This window comes from Hevea brasiliensis, chromosome 6, assembly GCF_030052815.1.
Source record: "Hevea brasiliensis isolate MT/VB/25A 57/8 chromosome 6, ASM3005281v1, whole genome shotgun sequence".
Lineage (NCBI taxonomy): Eukaryota > Viridiplantae > Streptophyta > Magnoliopsida > Malpighiales > Euphorbiaceae > Hevea > Hevea brasiliensis.
In genome coordinates this window covers 11,398,211-11,417,368 of record NC_079498.1, presented here as the reverse complement: position 1 = coordinate 11,417,368, position 19,158 = coordinate 11,398,211, and the positions used below count along the sequence as shown (strand labels likewise).

Below are 19,158 nucleotides of genomic sequence, written 5' to 3'. Positions count from 1 at the left end.
AAATAATAATTATTCTCTTTTAATTACTATAAAAAAATTATTTTACTATTTTAACGAGCAATAATTAATTTTGACTAACAATAATTAATTTTTATCACATAATGATTTTTTTTTTTAATTTTTACATGAGCATTATATAACGTTTGAATATTAGATTTATGCAATATATCATTATCTACAAAGTTGCGTCATTTAATATTTCTTTAAACCATAAGCTCTGTTCATCAGGTGGCTATCAATATGAAGCAACTTATTATCAATTACCACTAAAGTTTTGATCATAAAAAAAAGGCCATTAAAGTTTTATTTTTTACTTAGAATTGATTTAGGGTGTGAATATTAATTTTATGCGATTTATCATTAACTTTTAAGTTGAAAAAAATTAATATTATTCTTTAAAATCATACTCTTAAGCTTCAACAAATTTTAAGCAATTCAAAGGAATTATCCAAATTCTGGACCAATTATAAAGTCAATTACGGTATTATTTCTTGTCCATCCCAAATAATAAGTGTTAGAATCCCACATCGAAACAATATGAAGTAAAAGGGCAATATATAAGTGGTTAGTTTGCAACATTGACTTGATTAGTTATTTTGATGTGTAAAGCAATCACTTATATAAGCCCGAATTAAAATAAATTAAATTGTAATTTGACCGACACTCTCTTCGAATTTAATATGGTATCAGAGACCGAACTGAGTTGTAGATTTCAACCGCCCATAAGGCTGTATGATTGGGCTCGTATTGGGTTAAAAATATAAACTAATTTTCAAGTGACAACCATATGGTTGCACTTGAGGGGGGAGTGTTGGGATTATAAATCCCACATCGGGAAAGTATAAACGTAAAATGGTAAATATAACTGGTTAGATTATAACATTGACTTGACTAATAATTTTGATGTGTAAAGTAATCTAATCACTTATATAAACCCGAATTAAAATGAATTAATTATAATTTGACCGACACTCTCTCCGAATTTAACAATAAATTATAATAATTTTATTTTCTTTTTCCATATTTCTCTTTCATATTATTTTCATTGAAAATTAGTTCCTTTGCAATTCTTTCCCCTCTTGTCCGGTTTGCCCAACCCGCTGAACAAGTTAGAAATTTGAGTTTCAGAGGGAGAAAAATAAAGAAAAATAATTAAATTGTGGGTTTACGAAATGGATGGAATTTCTGTTTTATTTAATCTGTTTTTAAAATTTCGATGTTGATTGTTACAACTTCCTCAGGGCTTAATGTTGTGTTGCTTTTTACCATTTTGGATTTCATTTCTTTTAGCTTCTATTTAATAAAAATTATAGCAGCAGATTTTTAGCTTTTAAAAATGTTATAAAAGCTTTTCTTTAAAATCAAAAAAAAAAATCTCTTATAAGGTTAAGATATGTATTTTTATAAAATTTAACAACCAAAACGTGTATTGAATAATTCAAAAAATAAAGAGCCGTAAATAAATTTTGACTTGATAATAAGGAAATAAATTTTTTAAAAATGATATGTTTAAATTATAACTAAAATACAATTAATAATAAATAAATAAAACTTAATTTTTAAACTCATTTAATGTTTTTATATATAAAATAATTTCTATTTAAAATTAAAATATTAAATAATAATTAATGAGTTATACCATAAAAAAAAATCTTTGATGGATACTTTTTTATTTTTAAATATTTAAAAGTGTATGAAAATGATTATCGGAGTTATATTTTAATTTTTAATTAATATATTAGTATTTATTTTTAAGTAAATTTTCTTTATTAGGATTAAACAAATTATCTTAATGAATAAAATATTAAAAAAAGGAAGACACCTCATTGTTTAAGAATAGTGAGACTTATGATGGCTTTCGAAGACTTATGCCAGCCCAACTCCTAGTGTTGGTCCAACAAATAAAATTCAATTGTGACATAATCATGGTATTATTTCTTGCCCAACCCATAGGACAAATTATAATAATTTTGTTTCCTTTTTCCACATTTCTCTTTCACCTTATTTTCATTGAAAATTAGTTTCTCGTCAATTCCCTTTCCTTATGTCTATCCCAACCCACTGGATATGTTAGAAATTTGAGTTTTAATAAGAGAAAGAGATGCTTCATTGTCTATTTATAAAGTTGCAATTAAAATGGTATTTGGTTTGGTTTATAAGTCGATTAAATCTACTTATAGTAGAAAATTATAAGTAGATTAGTATTTGGTTTGGCTTATAAGTTAAAACTACTTAAAATAAGTCAAAAGTCAAAAGTAATGGCTTATCTATATATTTTAAAACTATATTTTGACTAAGCAAAAAATTATATTATCCTAATAATTTTTTAAATGCCTAATATTAAAAAAAAAATCCAAAACTTTATGCGTTTTTGTAATTATAGCCAAAACTTTTTTTTATCAATTTTTGCCTAATTTGAAAGTGTAGCATTTATTATGGTCCGGTCAAAATTGGGGATTTTGGAGTGCTTATGTAGTGGCTGATATGGCAAAAATATTATTTTTAATATGTTATTGCTGACGTGGTAAATTATTATTATTATTATTATTATTATTATTATTATTATTATTATGTCATTGCTAACGTGGTATAACTTTAATGATTAAAAAAATTTAAAACTTTTTTACTTATATCAATTATAGCCAATGCTATAAGTTTATTTCATTTATAGTCAATTGATTAATTTTGATCTAACTTGATGAAAATTTAATATTTAATTACCTAATAAAATTGTAAAAATGAATATTTATGTTGGTATAATAAAAAAATAATTTTTCCCTTTCTCCTCTCATTTTTTTATTTATTTAAAAATTAAAATTTCATGCAAAAATTGTCAATAATAACAATGTTCATCATTCTAGCAAATAATAATAATAATAATAATAATAATAATAATAAAACATGTGGTTGAATGTCTATATATTATTGGATCATAAAGGGTGGGGAGAGAGAGATATGAATATTATTTAGAGGGAGACAAGTGAGTGGATGGTGTATATAGACGTGTTATTGGATAACGTAGGACGAGAAAGAAATGGGTAAAAGGATATTTTTAATTTTAAATAAATAAAATTTTATCTATTTTCATAAATAAATTTCATAAATAAAAAAAAGGGAGAGAGATAGGGGAAAGTTTCATTTTTTAACCTTCTATTTAATAAAAATTATAGCAGCAGATTTTTAGCTTTTAAAAATGTTATAAAAGCTTTTCTTTAAAACCAAAACATAAAATCTCTTATAAGGATAAGATATGTATTTTTATAAAATTTAACAACCAAAACGTGTGTTGAATAATTCAAAAAATAAAAAGCTGTAAATAAATTTTGATTTGATAATAATGAAATAAATTTTTTAAAAATGATATGTTTAAATTATAACTAAAATATTAATTTTTAAACTCATTTAACGTTTTTATGTATAAATAATTTCTATTTAAAATTAAAATATTAAATGATAATTAATGAGTAATATCATAAAAAAATTTTTGATGGATACTTTCTTATTTTTAAATGTTTAAAAGTATATAATATTGATTATCGGAGTCATATTTTTAATTTTTAATATATTAATATTTATTTTTAAGTAAATTTTCTTTTTTAGGATTAAGCAAATTATCTTAATGAATAAAATATTAAAAAAAGGATGACACCTCATTGTTTAAGCTCATTAAATATCACAGTCTCTCACATTGTTGCTCAACGAGACCTTTAAGAGCCAATTCAATCACCGGCCATTTTCTAGAGAAAAAGAGAAAAATAAAGATTAAAAAAAAAATCTTCTTAGAGAACCCTCAATCGAATCAAACCTATTAGAGATACAATAAATGGGGACAAGTTTAACATGCGTAACAACATTTTCATCAATAAATCCTCTCTGCTTCTCCACTCACAATTTCTTCCACAGTGAGCTTCTCTTTGTATGGATGTATTTTATGTGTGGGAAATGAAAATAGTTAACTAATTTTATAATAACTTATAAATAATAATTATATATTTATTTATTTACAAAATTATAAAAATTTTCATAATAAAAAATTATACCAGCCGTATTGCGTGGGTTATAACTTTTGTATTACTAAAAACACACTTCTTTTTATTATTCTTAAAAATAATAAAAAGATTTTCTTGCCCATATTTTCTCTTTTTCTTTTTTTTTTATTTAATTTTTGTTTTAATGCAAACCTAGGACAAGTTAAATGATACACTTGATTGCATATACCCTTGGTTTCCATATTAATGTGAATTTCACGTAAAAATACGTAATATTCATATCAATTAATGATTCAAATTACACAATCACTTCATTTGCGACTATCTTAGCATCCTGACATTTTTAAATTAAGTCTCTGGTATATGATATTATTATTAGAATATTTTGAGTTACATCAATTGAATTAACATAAAAAATATATAAAATTAAAAAATTACTCTGATTGTATAGGTCATAGTTTTATGTATCAGGTCAAACGATTAAGTCGGTTGTTAAGTGGGTTTGCGCAAATTCCCTGGCTATAGCATGAATAGTGTGCCTTTGACCAAACAGAGAACATAGACAGGTGTGGGAAAATTGGCACGTGATATCGCCTTACCACATGACTAACAAAAGATTTAAATTAATTATTAAGCATAAAGCATGATGGCTGGGTTTAGTTCAATGTCCATTATTAAGTTTTTCCTGATCTTTAAGTCCTGTTTAGCAATAGTTTTTAAAGTAGTGTTTAATGATTTAACACTAGTCAGAGCACTATCTCTCTTATTTATATTATTTGATGGCATAGTATTTATACTAGTATTTAGAGATTAAGGGAATAGTTTACGAAAAGTTATCCCTCCTAGCATTTAGAGATTGAGGAAGCATGTTGACTAGGGTAAACAAGACGATACCACTTGTTAGAAATATGGTTTAGGTCACCCATGTGAGTCTATCCAAATTTATTAGACTTAAAACCAGAACTAAGAACAGCCATATGAAAAGTCATGTACATAACCAAAAGGTGTAAAAATCCAAAAGTCCTATACATTGCCCAAAAAATGTAATTACATAAAAGAGATGCAATTGTTTGGCCAAAAAGTATAATGATTTATAAATAACTAAGTTTTTGTCTTCATTAAGGAGATAAGGAAAAAACACATAAAGAAAAGTATAAATAAGTATGCATTCGTGTGTGTGCAAGTTTGACTTGATTCTTAATCTTTGAAGGCTTCATTTTAAACAAGTTATAGAGTAATTTATTTCTGTAAATAAGGTATAAATCTAGACTATGAATTCACCTATGTAGTTCATCATAAACACGTGATTACATAGTAGACTAATAAAACAAATATGGTATAGATCTTATGATTGCATAAATATGGGTTAGAATCTATGCATTTGAATCCATATGCTGGATCTCTAATTTCTCTTCACCACTATTTTAACTTTTAATAGCTAATCCAACAATTGTTTTTACTGGACACTTCTGCTTTAAATCACTATATAAACCGCTAACCACTAATAGCTAATATTTAATAGTTAACAACTGATGCATGCATTTTATATCATCATTTAGGAGTAATTTTTGCACATAATTTACCCTTATTCATAGCTATTATTTTAGATATTAATATATATTTAGTCAATTTTACAATTTTCACATCTCTTAGTTTAATTTTTGGAATTTATTTGTTTTGTAGGTTAAATCTGGAGAAATTTGATGTATTTTGATCAGAGTAGCCATTTGAAGGAGATTAAAATCGAATTGCAAAAATTTTGAAGTTGAAAAAAAAAAAAAATGGCCGAGAGCGACACAACCCGCGACACAACTGACTCGGCTTATGTCGTTTTTACTGGAAAATAATTGACGTGGCATTTCCGTTACTCCAGCTTTTTACCTCACTTTCTCTAGATCCTTCCCCCTTTTACCCATTCTAGAACAATCCCTTAGCCTATATAAAGACCCATTTTATCACTTTCTTGGGATATAGAGAGCATAGAGAGCAAGGGAGGCATTTTTAGAAAGATAGAAAGAGAGCAAGGGAGGCATTTTTAGAAAGATAGAAAGAGGGAAAGGGAGGAGCATCTTCTGCATCTTCTTCCAGCAGCAGCAAGGATCAAGTTTCTGCACTTTTCTGCAGAGATCCTGCTGCAAATTTGCTGGGTTTTTCTACCCCTTTTAGCTTACATTTCCATTATTTCTTCATTTCTTCATTTGGGTTTGTCTTTAAACAATGATTTGTGAGTAGTTGATTGAGATTCTAGAGATGGGTTTGTAAATATTGATTTGTTTTGTGGTTTTGAACTGATTTAGCCATTTAAATGAAGATTGTTATATTTTGATTTATTGCTTGTGTGCTTATTTCCTTGCTTGATGAATGGGCCCTCATTAAGTTAAGTTTTAATCCTTAATAGATGGACTGAAAAGTGAATATTGGGGATGGATAATCTTGCAATAAACTTTATTTTCTTGGTGTTAGAAATAAGCTAAGAAGATTAAGGGGAACTTTCCAAAATCAATTAGAGCATTAATTGGGTTTTGTTAGATTTGAAATACCGTGAAAACAGGGTTTGATTTTATGAAAACCAATTTTGAGATGCTTGAAAAAGGTTTCAAAAATTTAAGAATTGATTTCTCAAAATTGCAATTCTCATGTGTTTGGCTAAATTAGGTAAAAACCACATGCAATCAATATTGAAAATCCAATCTCTAGAATCAATTTATTTTTCATTGAAATTAGATATAAATCCTCCAAACCTCATAAATAGCAATTTAAATTTAAATCCAATTTAAATCCAATTTCTATAATCACTTTATTTTTATTTAGATTTAATTTAGATTTAATTTCTCTCAATTTCATAAATAGATATTTCAAATTAATTTTTGGGTAATCTAGTTTAATTAATTTTAGTTAATTGATTGATCTAGTTTTAATTCCTCAAATACCAATTTTAATTCCAAATTTCATTTTACATCTTTAATTTTTGTCTTAATTTTAATTTTTAGATTTTATTTTTAATATCTTTTAATTTTTGTCATTCTAATTTGCTTATACTTTTATTTCCAATTTAAGCACAATTCCCTGTGGGATCGATATCAATTTTTAAAACTATACTACTGTGACCCGTGCACTTGCGGACACCGTATCAAGTTTTTGGCGCCGTTGCCGGGGAATTGTTTGTTTTTAAGTTGGATTTTAATTGTTTTAAGCTAATTAGAATTTTTATTTTCTTTTATTTTCACTATTGTTCCTTGTGTTTTTCAGGTACTTTTCTTGTTTATGAGACGATCGAAAAGCACAAGTGATACTGAATTGTTGTTCAACCCAGAAATTGAAAAATTCTGTCGAGCCAACAAAAAGGAGTACAAGAGAAGAAAAGAAGCAGAAAAAGAAGAACAACAAATATTTGAGCAAGAGGAGACAATAGAAAATATGGAGAATCAAAATAGAGCTATTGGTGGAAACAATGGAGCAAATGAGCAAAACGGGCAAAATGCTGTGGTTAATCAAAATGATCCTCAAAGAAGATCCATGTTAGACTATGCTTTTCCTAGATGTACTGATGTGAGAGATAATGACTATTATTGGAGCTAATCAATGTGAATTAAAAACTGGTCTTATTCAAATGGTTCAGAATTCACAATTTGGATGTAGCCCACTTGAAAATCCTCATTCTCTTTTGAAGAAATTTTCGATGATATGTGGTACTCAAAGACAACCTGAGTTTCGATGAAGTTATTCTACTCACATTATTTCCATTTTCTCTTGGATTCAAAGATTGGAGTGGTATGACTCACTCCCACAAGCTATTATAGCTACTTGGGAGCAGTTATCTCAAGCTTTTCTATCTCAATTTTTCCCACCTGGGAAAACTACTCATTTGAGGAATTTGATGGTAGCTTTTAAACCAAGAGATGATGAAACTTTGTATGAATCTTGGATGAGATTTAAGGAGCTTGAAAGGCAATGTCCTCATCATGAAATACCCAAATGGATGATTGTTCAGAATTTCTACACCAGAGTTACTCCAGCCATAAGAAACACAATTGATTCACAAGCAGGAGGAGATTTCATGAGAATGACAAGTGAAGAATGCTATGATCTATTAGAGAAGATTGCTCATAATACCCATTTATGGGGAAATCCTAGAGCACTTGAGCCAAAGAAAGTCGGATATATGAACTTGACTCAGTTAACTACATGAATGCAAAATTTGATCAGTTGACTCAGCTTCTTAGTGATTTTTGCACAAAGGCAACAACCTCAACTCCTACAACTATGCAACAAGTTGCCTTCACAAATGGAACTCAAAGTTGTGGAGTTGATTACTCTTCTTATGGTGATGATTATTTGCAAGAGCAAGCTGCTTATGCAGGAGGTTATCAACAAAAACCTATGGGAAATTCTTATTCTAATATGAACAACTCAACATGGAGACCACAAGCAACTTTTGCTCAACAAGGCCAAAGCTCAAATTATGCTCATAACCAGCAGTTTATGCAGCAGAACAAGCCTCAATTTCAGCCTCAATTTCAGCCCACAAGGCAACCACCACCTGGATATCAAGCAAGAGCACAACAATCCCTTCCACCTCATGAACCAAAGCCAACCTTGGAGAGCATGATGGAGAAATTTTTTGCTGAACAAAGCAAGATGAATAACAAATTGGAGGAAGAAATGCAACACATGAGACAAACCATGGATCAATTACAAGTCCACAACCGCATGTTGGAGACTCAATTGGCGCAACAAGCAAGCTCATCAGGAAGCAATTCCTATGGGAAACTACCTAGCCAACCACAAAACCCTCATGAACAATGTAAGTTGGTGACCTTGAGAAGTGGTAAAAAAGTTGGTCAAGAGAGTGAAAACAAGAGAGAAGAAAAAGAGAGCACAAAAGAAGAAAACTCAGTTGAGAGCAAGAAAAATGAAAAAGAAGAAGAAAGCAAAAGTGAGCAAGATGAGGGAGAGAAACCATACATCCCACCTGAACCTTACAAGCCCACCCTTCCCTACCCTCAAAGATTCATTAAGCACAAGCTAGACAAACAATTTGGCAAATTCCTTGAAGTGCTAAAGAAGTTGTATATCAATGTGCCATTCACTGAGGCACTATCTCAAATGCCAAGTTATGCCAAATTTTTAAAGGAGATTCTTTCCAACAAGAGAAGGCTAGAAGATTATGACACCATCAACTTGGGAGAGCAATGCAGTGCTATAATTCAGAAGAAGTTACCTCCCAAACTCAAAGATCCGGGTGTGTTTTCCATTCCTTGTCATATTGGTGATAATTGTGTGGCAAATGCCTTATGTGACCTTGGAGCTAGTGTCAGCCTAATGCCACTTTCAATATATGAGAAGTTGAATATGGGAGAGTTGAAGCCCACAAACATGTATCTTTCACTGGCTGACCGTTCAATTAAATATCCGGAAGGCATTCTTGAAAATGTGCCTATCAAGGTTGGGAAATTCTACATTCCGGTGGACTTTGTCATTTTAGATATGGAAGAAGACACAAAAGTTCCTATCTTATTGGGAAGACCCTTTTTGGCAACAGCTGGTGCATTAATTGATGTGAAGGGTGAGCAATTGACACTTAGAGTGGGAGATGATCAAATGATATTCAACATCAATCCAGCCATGAAAAGGAAACATGAAGAAGTTGAGTCTTGTTTGCGGGTAGACATTATTGATGAGATTGTTCAAGAGCATTTCAGAAAAAGCTATCCACAAGACCCACTTGAAAATTGCTTAGTCCATGGTGGGAGCATTGATGATGATAATCACAACATGGCTACTTTTGCACAACACTTAGACAGCTCTCCACCACATCCTGACGCCACAATTTTTCAACTTGAAGGAGTGCAAAATTTGGAGATCAAACCACCATCATTAAAGGTAGAGGATGCTCCAAAGGTAGATCTTAAACCTCTTCCTTCCAACCTCAGGTATGCTTTTCTTGGACCCAATGAAACATATCCTGTTATAATTAATGCATCTTTGACTAATATTGAGAATGACAAATTGTTGAGAGTATTGAGAGAATATAGAAGAGTTTTGGGTTATGCAATTGATGATATAAAAGGAATAAGTCCAACAGTCTGTATGCATAGGATTTTCCTTGAGCCAAATAGTAAACCTTCCATTGAACATCAAAGAAGATTAAATCCTACAATGAAGGATGTTGTGAAAAAGGAAATCCTAAAATTACTAGCTGCTGGAATTATTTACCCTATTTCTGACAGTGAGTGGGTTAGTCCTGTGCATGTTGTACCAAAAAAAGGTGGGGTGACAGTTGTTAAAAATGAAAATAATGAATTGATACCCACTAGAATCAAGTACAGTTGGAGAATGTGCATAGACTATAGGAAGTTGAACAATGCCACAAGAAAAGACCATTTTCCCCTTCCTTTTATGGATCAAATGTTAGAGAGATTAGCCAAGCATTCATTCTTTTGTTACTTAGATGGATATTCTGGTTTCTTTCAAATTCCAATCCATCCTGATGACCAAGAAAAAACTACCTTTACATGTCCCTATGGCACTTTTGCATATCGAAGGATGCCATTCGGATTGTGTAATGCACCTGGCACATTTCAAAGGTGCATGATGGCTATTTTTTCTGATTTTATTGAAGAAATTATGGAGGTCTTCATGGATGACTTTTCAGTATATGGAACTAATTTTGATTCATGCTTGACTAATTTGTCTAAGATTTTGCAGAGATGTGCTGATAATGATCTGGTGTTGAATTGGGAGAAATGCCACTTTATGGTCCAAGAGGGGATCGTTCTAGGGCATTTAATCTCAAATAGGGGAATTGAAGTGGATAGAGCTAAAATAGAAATTATTGAAAAAATGCCCCCTCCAACCACTGTCAAAGGAGTGCGAAGTTTCCTTGGACATGCCGGGTTTTACCGGCGATTTATTCAGGATTTTTCTAAACTTGCTAAACCCTTAACAAATCTTTTGAATCATGATGTTAAATTTGATTTTAATCAAGATTGTATGGTTGCTTTTTGCAGGTTAAAGACGGCCTTAACAACAGCTCCTATTATGCAACCCCCATATTGGACTTTGCCATTCAAATTATGTGTGATGCAAGCGAGTTTGTTGTTGAGCCGCCCTTGGCCAAATAAAAGATAGAAAACCTTATGCCATTTACTATGCAACCCTTGATGAAGCTCAAGTCAATTACGCCACAACTGAAAAGGAGTTCCTTGCGGTAGTATTTGCACTCAATAAGTTTCGTTCTTATTTGGTCAACTCAAAGGTAATTGTTTTCACTGATCATGCAGCAATAAGGTATTTAATGAGCAAGAAAGAAGCTAAATCTAGGTTGATTAGATGGATTTTATTACTTCAAGAATTTGATTTGGAAATAAAAGATAAAAAGGGTGTTGAGAATGTGGTGGCTGATCACCTTTCTAGGATAAAAACTGAAAATAAAGATGATGAAATTGTGCCAATTGATGAGTTTTTCATGAATGAGCAGTTGTATGTGTTGAATTCTGCACTTCCATGGTTTGCTGATATTGTGAATTTCTTGTCTTGTGGTGTCTTGCCACCTGATTTATCTTGGCAGCAAAAGAAAAGATTCTTGCATGATGTTAAATTTTATTCTTGGGAAGAACCTCTTTTGTTTAGGAGATGCAATGATGGAATAATTAGGAGATGTATACCAGAGGAAGAAATGCATGATGTTATTTACCATTGTCATTCCTCTGAATATGGTGGTCATTTTAGTGTCTCAAAAACTGTTGATAAAGTCTTGAAATCAGGTTTCTATTGGCCTAAAATGTTTAAACATGTGAGAGACTTTGTAAGCAGGTGTGATAGGTGTCAAAGGGTAGGCAACATTTCCAAAAGAGATGAGATGCCCCAACAGTCCATATTGGAAGTTGAATTATTTGATGTGTGAGGAATTGATTTCATGGGGCCATTTCCATCTTCTTATGGGAATAAATATATCTTGGTAGGGGTGGACTATGTATCTAAATGGGTAGAAGCTATTGCTACACCTAACAATGATGCAAAAGTTGTGGTGAAATTTCAAAAATTTGTTTTGACTAGGTTTGGTGCCCCACGTGCCATAATCAGTGATGGTGGTAGCCATTTTTGCAACCACCAATTTGAAAAATTGATGAGAAAATATGGGGTAAAGCATAGGATTGCCACACCATATCACCCTCAAACAAATGGCCAAGTAGAAATCACAAATAGAGAAATCAAGCAAATCTTGGAGAAAATCACAATAAGTCCAAAAAGATTGGTCCCTTAAATTAGATGACACTCTTTGGGCATATAGAACAGCATTTAAAACCCCCATAGGAACTACACCTTATAGGTTAGTTTTTGGGAAATCATGCCATTTGCCCGTAGAGTTAGAACATAAAGCTTATTGGGCCATTAGAGCAATCAATTTTGATTTGCAAGCTGCTGGACATAAAAGACTTTTGCAACTTGATGAATTAGAAGAATTGAGACTTGATGCTTATGAAAATGCTAGGATCTATAAAGAAAGAACTAAAAAATGGCATGATAAGCATATCAAGAAAAAGGACTTAAAAGAAGGAGATTTGGTTCTCTTATTCAATTCAAGGTTAAAATTTTTTCCAGGAAAATTAAAATCAAGGTGGTCAGGTCCATTCAAAATTGTGAAAGTTTTACCTCATGGTGCTGTGGAAATTTTTGGTGAAAAATCTGGTAATTTCAAGGTAAATGGACAAAGGTTGAGGCATTATTTAGCTGGTGAGCCAATTGAGAAAATAGCAACTTGCTATCTTTCTCATTCTCCATGAAATTTTGAGTAAGTATGGTCAAGCTAAAGACCTAAACTTAGCATTTTTGTGCATAACTCCCAATTTTTCTTTCATTTGTTTTAAGTTTTTTTTATATACTCCTTATTCAGAATTTAACATTGTTCTAATTTCCTTGTGCAGATGGGATGCAATGCATTGCAAGCAAATGAGCAATAAAAATTTTATTTAGCTTTAAATTTTAGCTTTCTATGCACATATAGCCAAATTATCCCATTCCTTGCACATTTTTAACATTGAGGACAATGTTCATTCTGAGTATGGGGGAGAGGGTAAATTTTTTGCAAAAATTATTTTTCCTTGCAAAAATTATTTTTCTTTTTCATTTGCATATAGCGACACACTCATTACTTCATACTTGTACATATTCACGTATATACACTGCATATAGCTTCATATACTTAGTTATGCATACTTAGTTGCATATAGGTTGACTAGACATTTACACTCATGCATTTCATTCACTCATTTAAAATTTTTGAATTTTTAAACCAGTCTTTGAACTCCATAAGCCACTTATTCAAGCAATCCAACTTGCCTTTAGATGGTTAGTGGAATGAAAGTTCCAGCTGGGTACAAAGTCTTAAGCATTATTCTTTCTCTTACTTAATAGCTGAAAATTAATATATCAATCTAGGTATGCAGATTCTGATTAGTTATTTTGAGTTTTGAGTGTCTGGATAAGCCTTTAAGGAAGAAAATGGTCATTGTCGTCTCACCATTCCTAGAACAAGCATCTTAGATCTTTCAAAGCGAAATTTTTAACTTGCATCTGATAAGAATATGATTTAGGCATTCCTTCATATTTTAAACCTCACATTTAGCCTTAACCTACCTCAATTTCATTTTAACCCTTGCAAACCCCCTTGAACCTTAAATCCCTAATTTCTTTGGAACCCAAATCATTTACCGAGCCATTAAACCTAAACACTACCACCTATCTATGAGAATAGTATTTTAGCAATTAAGTGCATAAAAAAATGATAATGATTTAAAAAAAAAAAAAAAAAAAAAAGGCTCAGAGGATTGAAACATCTTGAAAAGTGCTAGAGTAATTGTGAAAAGTTGAAAAGGTCACCAAAATATCCCAAAGGTAATTTTGGGTGTGACATGAAATAGGGACCAATACAAAATCAAAATAAAATAAAATAAGCATAAAAAAATAGTCCCTTTGTATAAACATTGTGATAGCACTTGAGCTTCATTGAGAATTTCTTTCCTCTTGATAAAAAAAAAATAATAAATAAATAAATAAAAAATAAAAAATAAAAAATAAAAAAAAAATAAAAATAAAAATGGATGCACTTTGAGTTTCATATTATTCTCATATTTTGTTTACCTTATTCCCTTTCTTTGTTAACCACAATTCTACCTTATTAGACCCCATTACAACCCTTAAAAAGACCTAATGATTCTTTGAAAAATGCTTGTTACATTAGTAGAGTTAGATCTTTTATGCTTGCATATGGGTTTGGCAATATAACCTTCCATACATTACTCACCATCTATTTGAGACACATTGGCTATCTATTTCATTTAGGTTTGTTTTGGCACAATTGACTCTTGTAGTTGGTTGGTATTTGTTTGGGTTGATTGGTTAATTCTTAGCTATTCTGTAAAAGTTGAGAGTGCTTGCTTCATTCTTTGTGCTTTTGCTGGTGGGAATTTGGAATGTTGGTGGCTAGAGGTAAGTTGGTAGTTTGGATTAGTGAATTTTTGAGTTTTCAAAGACTGATTCTATTCCCTTCCAAATGAGTTTTAATGAAATTTTGCTTGAGGACAAGCAAGAGTTTGAGTATGGGGGAATTTGATGCATGCATTTTATATCATCATTTAGGAGTAATTTTTGCACATAATTTACCCTTATTCATAGCTATTATTTTAGATATTAATATATATTTAGTCAATTTTATAATTTTCACATCTCTTAGTTTAATTTTTGGAATTTATTTGTTTTGTAGGTTAAATCTGGAGAAATTTGATGTATTTTGATCAGAGTAGCCATTTGAAGGAGATTAAAATCGAATTGCAAAAATTTTGAAGTTGAGAAAAAAAAAAAAAAATGAGAGCGACACAACCCGCGACACAACCGACTTACTTATGTCGCTTTTCTCGGAAAATAATTGACGTGGCATTTCCGTTACTCCAGCTTTTTACCTCACTTTCTCTAGATCCTTCCCCCTTTTACCCATTCTAGAACAATCCCTTAGCCTATATAAAGACCCATTTTATCACTTTCTTGGGATATAGAGAGCATAGAGAGCAAGGGAGGCATTTTTAGAAAGATAGAAAGAGAGCAAGGGAGGCATTTTTAGAAAGATAGAAAGAGGGAAAGGGAGGAGCATCTTTCAGCATCTTCTTCCAGCAGCAGCAAGGATCAAGTTTCTGCACTTTTCTGCAGAGATCCTGCTGCAAATTTGCTGGGTTTTTCTACCCCTTTTAGCTTACATTTCCATTATTTCTTCATTTCTTCATTTGGGTTTGTCTTTAAACAATGATTTGTGAGTAGTTGATTGAGATTCTAGAGATGGGTTTGTAAATATTGATTTGTTTTGTGGTTTTGAACTGATTTAGCCATTTAAATGAAGATTGTTATATTTTGATTTATTGCTTGTGTGCTTATTTCCTTGCTTGATGAATGGGCCCTCATTAAGTTAAGTTTTAATCCTTAATAGATGGACTGAAAAGTGAATATTGGGGATGGATAATCTTGCAATAAACTTTATTTTCTTGGTGTTAGAAATAAGCTAAGAAGATTAAGGGGAACTTTCCAAAAATCAATTAGAGCATTAATTGGGTTTTTGTTAGATTTGAAATACCGTGAAAACAGGGTTTGATTTAATGAAAACCAATTTTGAGATGCTTGAAAAAGGTTTCAAAAATTTAAGAATTGATTTCCCTCAAAATTGCAATTCTCATGTGTTTGGCTAAATTAGGGAAAAACCACATGCAAACAATATTGAAAATCCAATCTCTAGAATCAATTTATTTTTCATTGAAATTAGATATAAATCCTCCAAACCTCATAAATAGCAATTTAAATTTAAATCCAATTTAAATCCAATTTCTATAATCACTTTATTTTTATTTAGATTTAATTTAGATTTAATTTCTCTCAATTTCATAAATAGATATTTCAAATTAATTTTTGGGTAATCTAGTTTAATTAATTTTAGTTAATTGATTGATCTAGTTTTAATTCCTCAAATACCAATTTTAATTCCAAATTTCATTTTACATCTTTAATTTTTGTCTTAATTTTAATTTTTAGATTTTATTTTTAATATCTTTTAATTTTTGTCATTCTAATTTGCTTATACTTTTATTTCCAATTTAAGCACAATTCCCTGTGGGATCGATATCAATTTTTAAAACTATACTACTGTGACCCGTGCACTTGCGGACACCGTATCAACAACTAGTAAAACAGCTGATAGCTACTAAAATAGCTAACAGTTACCAGAACAATTAATATTTCCTAATAGGGCCTAATCATAATAATAAAACTCTTGGTGGGAAGGAAGGTGGGTGAAAGATAGTTATAAATTAAACCTGCAAAGAAGCCCCCTCTTTAATTCACCATCAAGTTCATGATTGATTGCATTGGATTCATATTACATTGAAAATATCATTTCTTTGAAGCAGTCAGCAAGGACCACCAATAGATATTACCAAGTCTAATCAACATTTAAAATTTAATTTTATAATCCACATCTATATTCCTAGGTTATCTATGAATAATAACGGCTAACAGCTAATTGTACAGAGAAGTCTACATAAGCATATTTCCTTCTTTAATAACATTAGGAAGATAGCAAACACAACTCCATTATCTTGTTAGAATTAGTCAAATGTCATCTATCATGGTAGTGTAAGAATTTTCAAATATTGAACTAATTAACTCAGCTTATTTAACACTACGAAGTAACGTTCAACCTCCTACTTTAAGGTAGGACTATAAGCTCAAGTAATGGAGAGATATTAGCGGAAGAATGCAACGTGTCAGCTCCTATTTAATTGGATGTCCCACATCAAAAAAAATAAGGAAAAACAAGAGAATATATAGCAAGAAGAAGCCAAGACAAATTGACTTAAGTTATTTTGGTGGAGGCAACTCCAAGCTCAATGCATATACTTTGCAGATATTTTGAAACCCTAAAAGCATACTAAACAGTGTCATAACGAGCCAAATCAGGTGGATCCATGTGTTAGGAAAAAACTAGACTTGTAGGGCCAAGCCGAAAATAAGAGGCTAGAGTCTAAGCGGGCCATTACATACAATACAAGTAATAATTGTACCTATAAATTTACGTCTAATATTATTGTGCTTGATAGAGAGTGTTGGATGTCCCACGTTGAAAGGAAAAAAAAAAAAAGAAGCATGCTTATATAGCAAGTGGAAGTTGAGCTAAATTGGCTTAAACCATTTTAAGGAAGACATTTCTAAATTCAAAATATGGACATTACCTACAGTGATATGCTTTCTAGATTAGAAAATTTCACATACTTCTAATGAAGAAGAAAAAAAGCAATCCTCAAACAAATTTTACATATGGACACACCTGTAACATTTAGATATATACGTGACAACAGTCTAACTAATTTGAATTTTCAAGCACTCAATCATAACAAAAATGGTCACTTTCCTCATTAGTCATTGTTGACCCCGTGTAGCTCAAAATGAGCATTGATTTTGATGATAACAAAACTCAAATAGAATCTAACTTACTCATTTTTAAGTGACGTGTAGATTCTTTATCTTATTCATGAAAAATCTTTGAGGTTGCATCTAAGGAGGAAGAATACTCAAAGGCATCTCAAGATGAATCCAAGATGAGAAAGAACAAGATTATGAAAGCTAAGACTCAAAGTAAAGGTATGAAAGTCATAGAGTTAGAAATTGAGTTTTAGGACTAGTGTAAAAAGAATAGATGAAAGTTTAGTTAAATGGAGCTCAAAATTAAATTTTTCTTTCAATTACTTTATAAAATTTTCTTTCATGATGACCTTGGTTATTGCTATTGGAATATATATTTTTAAGGTCTAAATTAGATTTTTAAATATTATAATTTGAAACAGACATTTGGTAAATTAGTTTGCTAACTTGTTTGCTAAAATATTAGTTTGCTAGTATGTTTGCTAAAACATTAGTTTGCTAACTAGTTTACTACTGTCGCCAAAATTTCATTAGTTTGTTAAATGATTAGAGTTGCTTAACTTTGCACAAAAGGACAAAATAACGGCTACTTTACCTAGAACAGAGTGTATAATATTCCAAAAAGGTTTTAGACGTCTTAAAATGATTTGGGACTAAAAATACACCTTTTCTACTTCATTTTAAATTTTGATGAAAGCTTACATTAGCACTTCAATCTTGATTTTTCATTTATTGCTTTCATTCAAGAGCTTTAAAATCTTTGAGCTACCATTGGCAAATCAACTCATCTCTTCTTTATACTTTGATTTGTATTGAGTAAGAGTGAGTGTTAAAATATTAAATTGCATTTAAGAGAGGTTGTACAATCACCTATTGAAGCTTGACAGTAAGAGTGCTTGAGATAGTACTTGTCAAGGGTTCAAGCTACCTTGGTAAAAGCTTGGTGTTGAAAAGTTGTAAAAGGCTTTTGGTCTCTTGCCTTTAAAAGAGCAAATAGTGAAGAGAAGACTCAAAGAGGGTTCTTTGAGACAGTGGATGTAGGCTAGTTAAGCTGAACCACTATAAAAATCATTGTGTTTGATCTCTCTAACCTTAATCTCTTTACTTTTATGCAATTTAATATCTATGCATGATAGTAAATGATTGATTGAATAGATTGAGTTTATATACTTGAAGTTATATTGAGTAGGTTGAGAAATTGGTTGAATATCTTGTGATGCATGTTATATAAAAAATTGCTATAAATATTGATTGAAGCTTGAACTGAAATTTAGGGACACATTATTGAAACATATATTACTGTCACAATATATAATAGAGCACCTAGTTGAACAAAGCCACAATTTTTCATTAGGCTACAAGCAAGGGCCGAAAAATTGTAAAGTCCAATTCACTCCCCTCTTGGACTATTTTGGGACAACAAATTGGTATCAGAGCCTGTCTCTCTTGCTTAGGGTGTTACAACCTTGGAGTGATCCCCAATGGCTAGTTCATCTAGCAACACTACCGGTATACCCCCACCACTAGCTGAAGGCTACTCAATTACTAGACCACCACTCTTCAATGGCACTAATTACTCATTTTGGAAAGTGAGAATGAGAAATTTCATACAATTTGTAGATATTGATGCATGGAGAATTATTAAAAATAGTCCACATGTTCCTCAAAAGAATGGTCAAGGAAATACTAAAGTTCCTAAAAATGAAGA

The 19,158-nt window shown here is 30.9% G+C and overlaps 1 non-coding gene across 1 annotated transcript; it reads right to left on the bottom strand.

Annotated features, from left to right (window-relative positions):
- Window positions 1-7,851: 7,851 nt before the first annotated feature.
- On the bottom strand, window positions 7,852-7,958 carry LOC131181165 (small nucleolar RNA R71). Its single transcript, XR_009149793.1, has one exon. It is a non-coding gene; the product is annotated as a small nucleolar RNA R71 (small nucleolar RNA).
- Between the last annotated feature and the right edge of the window lie 11,200 nt (window positions 7,959-19,158).